Genomic DNA, 13977 nt, shown 5'->3' with positions numbered 1-13977 from the left:
GTTGTCATTGGGGTGTCGTAAGTTTGGCCACCTCCCCCAGCCTTCTCTTTATAGGTGCACCCTATTTACTATATAGATCTTGTAGAGGAATGTCTCTTTTATTCTTGCCGGTATAATTCATGAAAATAAATGTGTCTTTACTATACGGCCGGAACGACTTTTTAAAGGCCTGTACCCATATTGTCTTTCGCCTTGGTTATTGCATTGTGTCTATATTGTGTCATTTGGGTGGTGAAACTTTGAGCACCTCCCACAGCTTTGTCTTCATAGGTGCACCCTATTCACTAGAAAGATCTTGTAGAGGAATGTCTCTTCTATCATTTCCATTATATTTCATGAAAATAAAAGTGTCTTTGCTATACGGCCGGAACGACTTTTGAAAGGCATGTACCCAGAGATCATGGATATCGCATAAGTATACTGCCCTCTATGTTGTCATAGGGGTGTCGTAAGTTTGGCCACCTCCCCCAGCCTTCTCTTTATAGGTGCACCCTAGTTACTATATAGTTCTTGTAAATTACGGTCTCTTCTATCCTTTCCGTTATATTTCATGAAAATAAAAGTATCTTTGCTACGCGGCCGGAACGGCTTTTCAAAGGCCTGTAGCCATATTGTCTTTCGCCTTGGTATACATTGCATTGTGTCTATATTGTGCCATGTCGGTGGTGAAACTGTGAGCACCTCCCACAGCTTTGTCTTCATAGGTGCACCCTATTTACTAGAAAGATCTTGTAGAGGAATGTCTCTTCTATCCTTTCCATTATATTTCATGAAAATAAAAGTGTCTTTGCTATACGGCCGGAACAACTTTTTAAAGGCATGTACCCAGAGATCATGGATATCGCATAAGTACATACTGCCTTCTATGTTTATAGGGGTGTTGTAAGTTTGGCCACCTCCCCCAGACTTCTCTTTATAGGTGCACCCTATATAGTATATAGATCTTGTAGAGGAATGTCTCTTCTATTCTTGCCGGTATAATTCATGAAAATAAACGTGTTTTCACTATACGGCCGGAACGACTCTTTAAAGGCCTGTACCCATATTGTCTTTCGCCTTGGTTATACATTGCATTGTGTCTATATTGTGCCATGTCGGTGAGGAAACTTTGAGCACTAAACACAGCTTTGTCTTCATAGTTGCACCGTATTCACTAGAAAGATCTTGTAGAGGAATGTCTCTTCTATCCTTTCCATTATATTTCATGAAAATAAAAGTGTCTTTGCTATACGGCCGGAACGACTTTTGAAAGGCATGTACCCAGAGATCATGGATATCGCATAAGTATATATACTGCCCTCTATGTTGTCATAGGGGTGTCGTAAGTTTGGCCACCTCCCCCAGCCTTCTCTTTATAGGTGCACCCTATTTACTATATAGTTCTTGAAAAATTATGGTCTCTTCTATCCTTTCCGTTATATTTCATGAAAATAAAAGTGTCTTTGCTACGCGGCCGGAACGGCTTTTCAAAGGCCTGTACCCATATTGTCTTTCGCCTTGGTTATACATTGCATTGTGTCTATATTGTGCCATGTCGGTGGGGAAACTTTGAGCACCTCCCACAGCTTTGTCTTTATAGGTGCACCCTATTTACTAGAAAGATCTTGTAGAGGAATGTCTCCTCTATCCTTTCCATTATATTTCATGAAAATAAAAGTGTCTTTGCTATACGGCCGGAACAACTTTTTAAAGGCATGTACCCAGAGATCATGAATATCGCATAAGTACATACTGCCTTCTATGTTGTCATAGGGGTGTTGTAAGTTTGGCCACCTCCCCCAGACTTCTCTTTATAGGTGCACCCTATATAGTATATAGATCTTGTAGAGGAATGTCTCTTCTATTCTTGGCGGTATAATTCATGAAAATAGATGTGTCTTTACTATACGGCCGGAACGACTCTTTAAAGGCCTGTACCCATTTATTGTCTTTCGCCTTGGTTATACATTGCATTGTGTCTATATTGTGCCATTCGGGTGGTGAAACTGTGAGCACCTCCCAAAGCTTTGTCTTCATAGGTGCACCCTATTCCCTAGAAAGATCTTGTAGACGAATGTCTCTTCTATCCTTTCCATTATATTTCATGAAAATAAAATTGTCTTTGCTATACGGCCGGAACGACTTTTTAAAGGCATGTATACCCAGTCTTTCGCCTTGGTATGATATACTGCACTGTGTCTATACATGGAACCATAATGGTGGGGAAACTCCCCCAGCTTTCTCTTTATAGGTGCACGCTATTTACTATAAAGATCTTGTAAAGGAAGGTCTCTTCTTTCCTTTCCATTATATTTCATGAAAATAAAAGTGTCTTTTTAAAGGCCTGTACCCATATTGTCTTTGGCCTTTTATATACTGCATTATGTCTACACATGGCACCATAAGGGTGGGGAAACGTTGAGCACCTCCCACAGCTTTGTCTTTATAGGTGCACCCTATTCACTCTATAAATCTTGTAGAGGAATGTCTCCTCTATAATTTTACATTACTTTGTACGAAAATAAAAGTGTCTTTGCCCTACGGCCGGAACAACTTTTTAAAGGCATGTACCCATGATTGTCTTTCGCCTAGGTATATACAAGTATTGCATTGTGTCTATATTGTGCCATGTCGGTGGGGAAACTTTGAGCACTAAACACAGCTTTGTCTTCATAGTTGCACCCTATTCACTAGAAAGATCTTGTAGAGGAATGTCTCCTCTATCATTTCCATTATATTTCATGAAAATAAAAGTGTCTTTGCTATACGACCGGATCGACTTTTTAAAGGCATGTACCAAGAGATATCGCATAAGTATACTGCCCTCTATATGTTGTCATAGGGGTGTCGTCACTTTGGCCACCTCCCCCATCCTTCTCTTTATAGGTACACCCTATTTACTATATAGATCTTGTAAATTAAGGTCTCTTCTATCACTTACATTATATTTCATGAAAATAAAAGTGTATTTGCTATACGGCCGGAACAACTTTTTAAAGGCATGTACCCATTGTCTTTCGCCTTGGTATTATATTGCATTGTGCTTATATTGTCCCACGGGGGTGGGGTAACTTTGAGCACCTCCCACAGCTTTGCCTTTATATGTGCACCCTATTCACTATATAGATCTTGTAGAGAAATGTCTCTTCTATCATTTGCATTATATTTCTTGAAAATAAAAGTGTCTTTGCTGTACGGCCGGAACGACTTTTTAAAGGCATGTATACCCAGTCTTTCGCCTTGGTATAATATACTGCACTGTGTCTATACATGGAACCATAATGGTGGGGAAACTCCCCCAGCCTTCTCTTTATAGGTGCACCCTATTCACTATATAGATCTTGTAGAGAAATGTCTCTTCTATCATTTGCATTATATTTCTTGAAAATAAAAGGGTCGTTGCTATATGGCCGGAACGACTTTTTAAAGGCCTGTACCCATAATTATTGTCTTTCGCCTTTTATATACTGCATTGTGTCTATACATGGCACAATAAGGGTGGGGAAATTTTGAGCCCCTCCCACAGCTTTGTTTTCATAGGTGCACCCTATTCAATAGAAAGATCTTGTAGAGGAATGTCTCTTCTATCATTTACACTATATTTCTTGAAAATAAACGTGTCTTTGCTATACGGCCGGAACGACTTTTTAAAGGCATGTATACCCTGTCTTTCGCCTTCGTATAATATACTGCACTGTGTCTATACATGGCACCATAATGGCGGGGAAACTCCCCCAGCTTTCTCTTTATAGGTGCACCCTATTTACTATAAAGATCTTGTAGAAGAATGTCTCTTCTATCCTTTCCATTATATTTCAAACAAAAAAAAGTGTCTTTGCTATACGGCCGGAACGACTTTTTAAAGACATGTACCCAGAGATCACATATCAAATAAGTATATACTGCCCTCTATGTTGTCATAAGGGTGTCGTCAATTTGGCCACCTCCCCCAGCCTTCTCTTTATAGGTGCACCCTATTTACTATATAGATCTTGTAAAGGAATGTCTCTTTTATCCTTTCCATTATATTTCTTGAAAATAAAAGTGTCTTTGCTGTACGGCCGAACGACTTTTTAAAGGCATGTATACCCAGTCTTTCGCCTTGGTATAATATACTGCACTGTGTCTATACATGGAACCATAATGGTGGGGAAACTCCCCCAGCTTTCTCTTTATAGGTGCACCCTATTCACTATATAGATCTTGTAGAGAAATGTCTCTTCTATCATTTGCATTATATTTCTTGAAAATAAAAGGGTCGTTGCTATATGGCCGGAACGACTTTTTAAAGGCCTGTACCCATAATTATTGTCTTTCGCCTTTTATATACTGCATTGTGTCTATACATGGCACAATAAGGGTGGGGAAATTTTGAGCCCCTCCCACAGCTTTGTTTTCATAGGTGCACCCTATTCAATAGAAAGATCTTGTAGAGGAATGTCTCTTCTATCATTTACACTATATTTCTTGAAAATAAAAGTGTCTTTGCTATACGGCCGGAACGACTTTTTAAAGGCATGTATACCCTGTCTTTCGCCTTCGTATAATATACTGCACTGTGTCTATACATGGCACCATAATGGCGGGGAAACTCCCCCAGCTTTCTCTTTATAGGTGCACCCTATTTACTATAAAGATCTTGTAGAGGAATGTCTCTTCTATCCTTTCCATTATATTTCATAAAAATAAAAGTGTCTTTGCTATACGGCCGGAACGACTTTTTAAAGACATGTACCCAGAGATCACATATCAAATAAGTATATACTGCCCTCTATGTTGTCATAAGGGTGTCGTCAATTTGGCCACCTCCCCCAGCCTTCTCTTTATAGGTGCACCCTATTTACTATATAGATCTTGTAAAGGAATGTCTCTTTTATCCTTTCCATTATATTTCATGAAAATAAAAGTGTCTTTTCTACACGGCCGGAACTACTTTTTAAAGGCATGTACCCAGAGATCACAATACATGTACATCGCATAAGTATATACTGCCCCCTATGTTGTCATAGGGATGTCGTAACTTTGGCCACCTCCCCCAGCCTTCTCTTTATAGGTGCATCCTATTTACTATATAGATCTTGTAAAGGAATGTCTCTTCTATCCTTGCCATTATATTTAATGAAAATAAAAGTGTCTTTTCTATACGGCCAGAACGACTTTTTAAAGGCCTGTACCCATATTGTCTTTCGCCTTTTATATACTGCATTGTGTCTGTACATGGCACCATAAGGGTGGGGAAACATTGAGCACCACCCACAGCTTTGTCTTTTTAGGTGTACCCTATTCACTCTATAAATCTTGTAGATGAATGTCTCCTCTATCATTTACATTACTTTGTACGAAAATAAAAGTGTCTTTTCTACACGGCCGTAACGATTTTTTAAAGGCATGTACACAGAGATCATGACTATATCACAAAAGTATATACTGCCCTCTATGTTGTCATAGGGGTGTCGTAAGTTTGACCACCTCCCCCAGCCTTCTCTTTATAGGTGCACCCTATTTACTGTATAGACTTGTAAAGGAAGGTCTCTTCTATTTTTTCCAGTATATTTAATGAAAATAAAAGTGTCTTTTCTATACGGCCGGAACGACTTTTTGAAGGCATGTACCCAGAGATCACCTGTATATCGCATAAGCATATACTGCCCTCTATGTTGTCATAGGGGTGTCGTAACTTTGGCCACCTCCCCAGCCTTCTCTTTATAGGTGCACCCTATTTACTATATAGATCTTATAATGGAAGGTCTCTTCTATTCTTTCCATTATATTTCATGAAAATAAAAGTGTCTTTGTTATACGGCCGTGACGACTTTTAAAAGGCCCCTACCCATATTGTCTTTCGCCTTGGTATATATTGCATTGTGTTTATATTGGGCCATTGGGGTGGGGTAACTTTGAGCACACCCCACAGCTTTGTCTTTATAGGTGCACCCTATTCACTCTATAGATCTTGTAGAAGAATGTCTCTTCTATCATTTACATTACTTTTTACGAAAATAAAAGTGTCTTTTCTACACGGCCGGAACGGCTTTTTAAAGGCATGTATCCAGAGATTATGTATATCGCATAAGTATATACTGCCCTCTATGTTGTAATAGGGTTCATGAACTGAATGACGTAGAGTTGTAAAGTTCTGTACTACTTGTATTTCATTAATGGTTTATGATAATTCTGCCATACAAAATCTGAAATTCCACCTATATTTACCTAAGCTATGCCGTCCTTGCAAACTCATCGAGAGCAAAAAAAAAAAAAAAAAATCCTATCTACATACAAGCTGGTTTCTTTCTCCAGAATTTGTGGTAAACCGTCGTTATTAATCGTGTATAATATACCAAGATTGATATATCAGTATCGAAATACGTCTGTCAAGTATCTTGTGATATGGAATTTATCCGTAAGTGACCGGGCTATGTTGCATAAGGGCCTAATGCCCCCCCCCCCCCCACAATATCTTGGCATTTGATAATCTGTCTGGAAGTTATGAATTTGTCCAATATTGAATTACATTGTGACATTGTATATGTATATATGACTATATATATATATATATATATATATATATATATATAATTATATATATATATATATATATATACATATATATATTTATATATATGTTAAGTTTGAATTTCTTCTGTATTTATTTTCTTTTATTTCGGGAGTATTTATTTGTTATCAGTACATGTATAATATCTTTCTTTGTTCTTATAACGTAAGTTTTGTTTCTTCTCCTATCTGACATCACCGATTTACAGGTATAAGAGAACTTTTAAAAAGCATATGAATTGTTTTCTTTGAATCCTCGTACACTCTATACTTAAACAAAAGTAATTATTTTTTTTTTTCGTGAAATGCCGTGATGGGACGTACTTCTGTAACCGAATACCGGGGGCATACAAGTTTAGCTTCAAAAGTTACCAACAATTTGAGAGAAAAGGTTATGAAAAATTTAGTTGATGAAAAATTGATTCTGAAATGACCGTGATATATCCAAAATCAAAGTAGAGCAAGGGATTTTTTCATAAAAGGTTTTTCATTATCTGGAAAAAAAAATTCATCATTAAAAAGAGTTAGAAACCTGAAGCCCCGCCGCAACAGAAACCATATACCTGCCCTTGAAAAGCAGGGAGCGTAAACTGTCCAAATTGAGCATGTAATTATGATACCATCACTCCAAAATGCAGCACACTGTTAACAGACCGTTCATTTCTTCTGCTGAGTCATCCTGTCCTGAAATTAGACGTCAATCACACCGTATTCATACAGTATTACAAATCATCAAACTCCTTCCAAAGGTATATGTATAACGATAATGACAAGTTGAATGATATAAGTACAAAATTCCGTAGATTTCCAAGTCTTCAACTCAGGTTGCTTTGCTCTGCTGTGCTTGTAGCTATAGATAGCTTTCTTGCTGGGTTGCTCTAGGCCGGTGACGATGCCCTGCGTGGAGTATCGAGTCTTCCTTGCCGGGAGTCCAAATGCCCTTTTAATCAAACAACTTATAAAGAGAGAGAGAGAGAGAGACTGAGAGAGGGAATTATATAACTAGAAAATGACAATAAACAACTAACTTCCAAAGAGATGTTCAATCTAATCAAACGTTGCTGATAAACTCGGATCCTCTTTGTGGGCGATTATCTTTTGAGGAGGCCCTGCCCCATCTCCTTATTGTTGGGCGTTTTCTACCCGTGCAATCTTTCTTAACTATTTATTTGCATCGGTCAAGCCTCGGTTTAACGTCTTAATAGCTGTCTATATACGGAAGAATTCTCCTAAATGGCTCTGCCTTGACCAACACTTGCAGTGACCAAGCTGTAGCTCGTGCTGTGACATAAAAGACCACATTGCAAATAATGTGAGGCATACTCAGGGAGGGATAGTATTACTTGTATTTTGACATCACGAGGAGTTTCTCATTTCGGAAGCATATACTGCCAACCCATCGTCTTGAATTTTCATTCTTTCATTCAATTGAAATAAAAATCCAAATTGGTCATGTTGGTGCAATCTCGTGTATGTAAAGTCGTACTACTGGTTTAACAATTAAGCAACATCAGTTTCGTACAATAAAAAAATGAGCCAAATTATTGTTATGTATGTATACTTGTTTGATAGTGCGTTTGAAGACAGACATTCATGTCTTCTTTTTCATCTTCTTCATCTTTTATGATACGTGTATTTTCATTTTTTTCTTTGTTTTGGTGTAAGGCGCCTTGACCATTATTTTAAACATAATGGAAAATGGCGCTACAGAAATTGTATGTATGTAAAATAATAATGCCATTATACCATGCATGTCAGCTGGCTCAGGTGCTACCTGCATCTTAAGAGTGGCTAAAGTGTTGTTAGCTATCACTGCTATCCCTATAATATACAGGCAAATGAATTTGTTTCTAGAAATGAAACTTGAATTTTTTAACATAAGTGCTAATACAAAAAAAAAAATTATACCGTCCATATCATCTTTTACTAGATAGACATACAGTTCATTGTACTGTAAGTGGTGTCATTTTGCACTGTTAAGAAATCGATTTATGAACAGTACATATTATATTGATTTGTTTGTATACATTGTTATGTTTGTCGGTAATGCATTATGAGGGTAGGCGATACGGAAATTTCACGTAATGTATGCATATAATATGCTCTGCCATGTTTAGTTCGTGTTATCTCAAAAGAAAGAAAATGGCGGATATGAAATAGACAGAAAGGGGTTTCGTATATTCCGACAAAAAAAAAATACAGTCAACACCATTAACTTAAGTGACTTCTTTATATTGCGTTCAATTTAGGTTTGTGCTATGATTAAATAGCGGATTGAACACTTTGGCCAAAGTTTTACGGCATTATAATATTTGGTACGAAATACATGATGTTGATGATGAGGTAGGTATGTTCAAGTGGCGCGACAGTACATACCGGAATTAGCGTGCAATTTTGACTCGTTCTTATGTGACATTGCTGCTTTTGTATGACATGGCATGGAATACATCGAGACAGGTGTTCTCTATATGCGTTTGTGTAATGTGATATCTGTACAGTTATTTGGATTCCTGATAATGATTGCAGATAAGTGTGTCTTTCATTTGCTTTCTCTTCTGTATAGCTTACTTTCTATTGCAAGTGGATGATGCGTTAAAATAGAAACCGAAGTAGCATTGTGTATAATTTCCATAAAGACAAGGTGAATAATACTTGACAAGGTAACACTGACGTAGTATGTGCAATGCGTTTCTCTTTTTAAAAACGAAAACATACAGGACGAAGATGGATGTTAGATGATATAAAATAAATAAGGTTCATTTTGGACAAACACCAATTATTAAATAATTCCCAATATGGTTTCAGGGCACGTCATTCATGCGAGCATGCGTTAATAGACCTTCATGATAGACTTTTGAATGATATTAATTACAATAATCATTCTTTCGGAATTTTTCTTGATTTAACCAAAGCTTTTGATCTGATTAATCATGATATTCTTTTGTACAAATTATCTTACTTTGGAATTAGGGGTACAGTGTGGGACTGGTTCCACAGTTATTTAGATGAAAGATACCAATTTACTTTCTACAATAACTGTAGTTATATTCTAGGGTCCAGTGTGGAGTCCCCCAGGGATCCATACTGGGCCCTCTCCCGTTTCTTTTATATATCAATGATTTATGTTATGCAACCTCCTTCTTTAATTTTGTGTTATTTGCCGATGATACCAATATCATTTCCTCGCACAGTGATTTTAAGTATCTTGTCTCTAAAACAAATACTGAGCTCGATGAAGTGTCTGAGTGGTTTGATGCTAATAAATTAATTGTTAATAAGACAAGTGTTATGTATTTTCGTAAACCCACAATATCTCATGTTTTAGATGAAGTTAAGATTAAGATGGATAATGTTCAATTACATGTATCAACATCAATTAAAATTTTTAGGTATCATATTTGACGAAAAATTAAAATTTAACGAACACCATTCTTTGATTTGTAATAAAGTTTCTAAAAATATTGGTATATTATGCAAGTTACGTAGACGCTCCCTGAAAAGCAGCTATTTATGTTGTATAATTCTCTTGTCCTCCCATATTTACAGTATTGCACCATTACATGAGCAAATGTTGGTGTTACTAAGTTAGATCCCATACACAAATTTCAAAAGAAAGCTTTGCGTATATGCTCTATTCTTTTGTTTAAAAACCTTAACAATATATGATATTTATGGATTCAAAATCGCTAACTTAATGTTTTATGTTAATAACAATTTGGCACCAGTCAATATTTCTAATCTATTTCGCCATAATATAGATGTTCACCAATATAATACTCGCTCACGTTTTAAATTCAATTATCCTGTAGCCAATAGTCACTACATACTAAAATCTGTTAAGCATACCGGTCCCCGTATCTGGAACAACCTTTCAAATGACATCGCTTCTTGTTCAACCATAACTTCATTCAAACTTAAATTGAAGAATCTTTTGATTCATATTTATAAAGAAAATAACCAAGTTCAATAATCTATTTGATTTGAACTCCAAAAGAACTTACAAAAGTTATAATATTACTCATGATTTTTTTTAACCAAGATTATGCATCATGTATGTGACTGTATTTATGGGGGGGGGGGGGAAGGCGTCGTACTTCACTGGGCTAAGACCTCCTTATTTTTTCCCCCGTTTCAATGTATAGTATTTCCTGTGTTTTATGTACAATTTCAAGCAGTTCATTATTTTACTTCATTTAAAAATTCTGTTCACTTCGTCATGTACATGTACATGCATTCTATTTACCATTGTAATCTGGGGGCTTTACGCCTTTTCAAGCTATCGCTTTTTGTAGTCCCCGTTCTCCTCATCAATATTTCTTTTTCTTTTTGCTATGTTGATCTCACAATGTATTTGTTTTTATGATGATTGAGATGAATAAACGAATTGAATTGAATTGAATTGAATTGAATTGAATTTTCTGATGATTATCCAACTGGAATGCGTGTTTGAAAGAAACGTGATCAAGGTACATGGATACGAAAATCCCACGAAAGGTGTGTGTATCCAGGTTTGTTCCAATTTGATACTCAATGTCCTCAAAATGAAAATAAAAAGATATCTTTAAATGAATAAAGAAAATAAACATGATAAAGGTTCGTTTATGTCGCGACACAAGCAGAAAAGAGTCGATAGGTTAGAGTGCTAATTACTGCAAGGTAATTATAACACCCACCCCCCCGAAAAAAAAAGACTGTAACCAGTATAATCCAACGCACCTTTCGTGATATTATTGTGTTTACTCAGATAGTCGCAAAGGCTTTGGATTACAACATAAATCAGGCGTATTCCTGGACCTCACTCAACACTAATACAACATACTTCTTCACATTTTGTATCGTACAGTATACTTATATGAGGAAGGTCTTGGAGTGGTTATGGAGCTACGTGTAAGAACCGCACAAAGATAATATTTTTCGATTACGGTCGCTCTTTGTTTTTATATCATTGACAATGTATATAAGAGTAGCTTATGCTCTTTTATACTTTTGATGTGATGTTGACATCTGAGAAGCATGAAATAAATTGAACTTGAACAACTTGTTCTTTCCAAAGACATGTACTTTATATACTGTTTATATGTATATATATATATATACATATATATATATATATATATATATATATATATATACATACATGATATAACATATATATACAAACACACACACACATACATATACACATATCTATATCTATATTCATCTATTTATTTATTTATTTGTATTTTTGAGGCACGCGTCTGGTTATTCAAAACTCCTTGCCCCAAAAGGAACATGCGCATAAAGGGTTGAAAGATTGATCCGTCGGGTGCAGTTATGGAGCTTGGGTCTGCGTGAACCGATATGACGTCTCCGTGGCAGAGCGATTTTAGGCGTTAGCGTTCCATGTCAAACATCAGGGTTTGATTCCCGGCAGAGACCAACTTTTAAACTCTTGTACTTTGCCGAAAAGGAGGAACAGTAACGGTGAGAGGAATAGTGATGACAAAGCTACCCGTTTTCTCCTTCCTTTCTTATTCCTCACATGTATGTATATATAGGTTTTCCCATCCATTTTCGCACTTTTGTCATTCAATTTCAAAGATTTATTGTTCAATTTCGTCCCGAGAAGCACGTGGAACGCAAATCCAAACTTCAATTTCGTCAATTGTCATTGTGATTCGTTTTTCGTCAACATTTTCGAAGACATAGCATTCAAAATCGTCAATCGTCATTCAAATGCATCCCTCCCGCTGACGGATAGCAGAATGTGAAGATCAAATTCGTTTTTGTTCACACAATTTCATGAATTTTTCATTCAAATTAGCCAGAATGTTGTCGATTCTATATTTTGAGGGTGAACCAACTTTAAGCCGACATATTTTTACTTTCTCTCGTAATGAATGAAGCAAACTTTAAATTTTGTACCCTGGAAAGCAGCAAACATGATTATGTTATCCACTCTTTGACATTAAACAGGCTACAATATTCTACACTTAAGATTTTGTCTTTAATCATGTTTGCCTAAAAATCGTTTGTCAGTGTTTTCGTATGCGAGACGGTACGTCTGTTTGTATCAGTGTGTACTCGGATTGCTTGTGGTGTGTCTGTATATCTGTGGTTCTGTGTGTTTGGGGCACTTGTGTGCATGTTAACTCATAAATGTAAAATGTGAACGGCTACATGAAAAAAAAAACATACATGAATGACTGGGAAATCACAACGGATAGAGATGTGAGACGAATATGAATAAAAATTTAACGAAAATGATTGACGAAAGACGAAATCGATCCTGCTGTTTTGAGTGCTGTAAGTGAGACTGACGAATTTGAACTACAGTAAATGACGAAAATGCATGCCAAATGACTAAATTGAATGGACTTTATTTGAAAATGAACGACGGAAAACGAATTTGAAAGTAAGATTGGCCTATTCCCGACATCCCGCGATGAAATTGAAGTAAAAATTTGTGAAATTGAATAAAAAAAGTTTGAAAATGAATGGGAAATCATATATTACATATGTGATATATATGAATTTACAGTATGTACCCCCAAAATTACAATCAAATTTTCACATTCATAACAACCAATATGATTGGATTGTCTAAATGCTACTTCAGGGTCTTAAAATGTAACATCTTAGCTCTATTTCGCAGAAAACCCCATTCAGTTTGATTAAGAGGTCACAGAGAAATGTGAAAAGTTGTAAAGCATGTCATGAGTCTGATTGTTTAGCACAATTCGAATGGGTTTTTTCTGTACAATGTGTTATAGTTTTATATCCTGAATTTGTGTTTCGATTGATTAACTATTTTTAAAGATATCTTTGCAGAGGGTCGCGTTGTATCTTTTTCTGGGCGACATACAGTATATATATATATATATATATATAGAGAGAGAGAGAGAGAGAGAGAGTGTGTGTGTGTGTGTGTGTGTGTGTGTGTGTGTGTGTGTTAGTGTTAAGGAATTCGTAGTCCTCTTGTTGGAACGATGATATAAAAATGTTGAACAAAACTCAAGAAATGTATCATGGTGTCAACACCAAAAGTAAACTCGAAGAAACACAAATTTTCGGGCTCCGTATCCTTTGTCAAATATCATTAAAAACGAATAAATATAACAACATAAATTTTGGGCGTACTTTCAATAAACTGTTGGTATTTACAGCGTATACTTGTCTTTAGTTCTGTTCTTTCATGATGTAAATATACATATATATATATGTGTGTGTGTGTGTGTGTGTGTGTGTGTGTCTGTGTGTTTATATATATGTATAATCATACACACATAATGAGTATATACACTGCCGTGGAAATTGTGCGCATTAAAAGGCGAAAGTGTATGCCATGTACTATGCCAACAAGGTCTCTTCAATCCTTTCTTCTTCTTCTTCTTCTTCTTCTTTTTTAAACGTGGAAAATAAAAAAGATTTCATTTATTTACAACACAGGTGTACTAATGTGGT

The sequence above is a fragment of the Diadema antillarum genome, unplaced genomic scaffold (genome assembly GCF_040938485.1).
Source record: "Diadema antillarum isolate AM-2024a unplaced genomic scaffold, OU_Dant_1.0 seq00000672_RagTag, whole genome shotgun sequence".
NCBI classification, from domain to species: Eukaryota; Metazoa; Echinodermata; class Echinoidea; order Diadematoida; family Diadematidae; genus Diadema; species Diadema antillarum.
Note: the sequence above shows the minus strand (reverse complement) of the source record.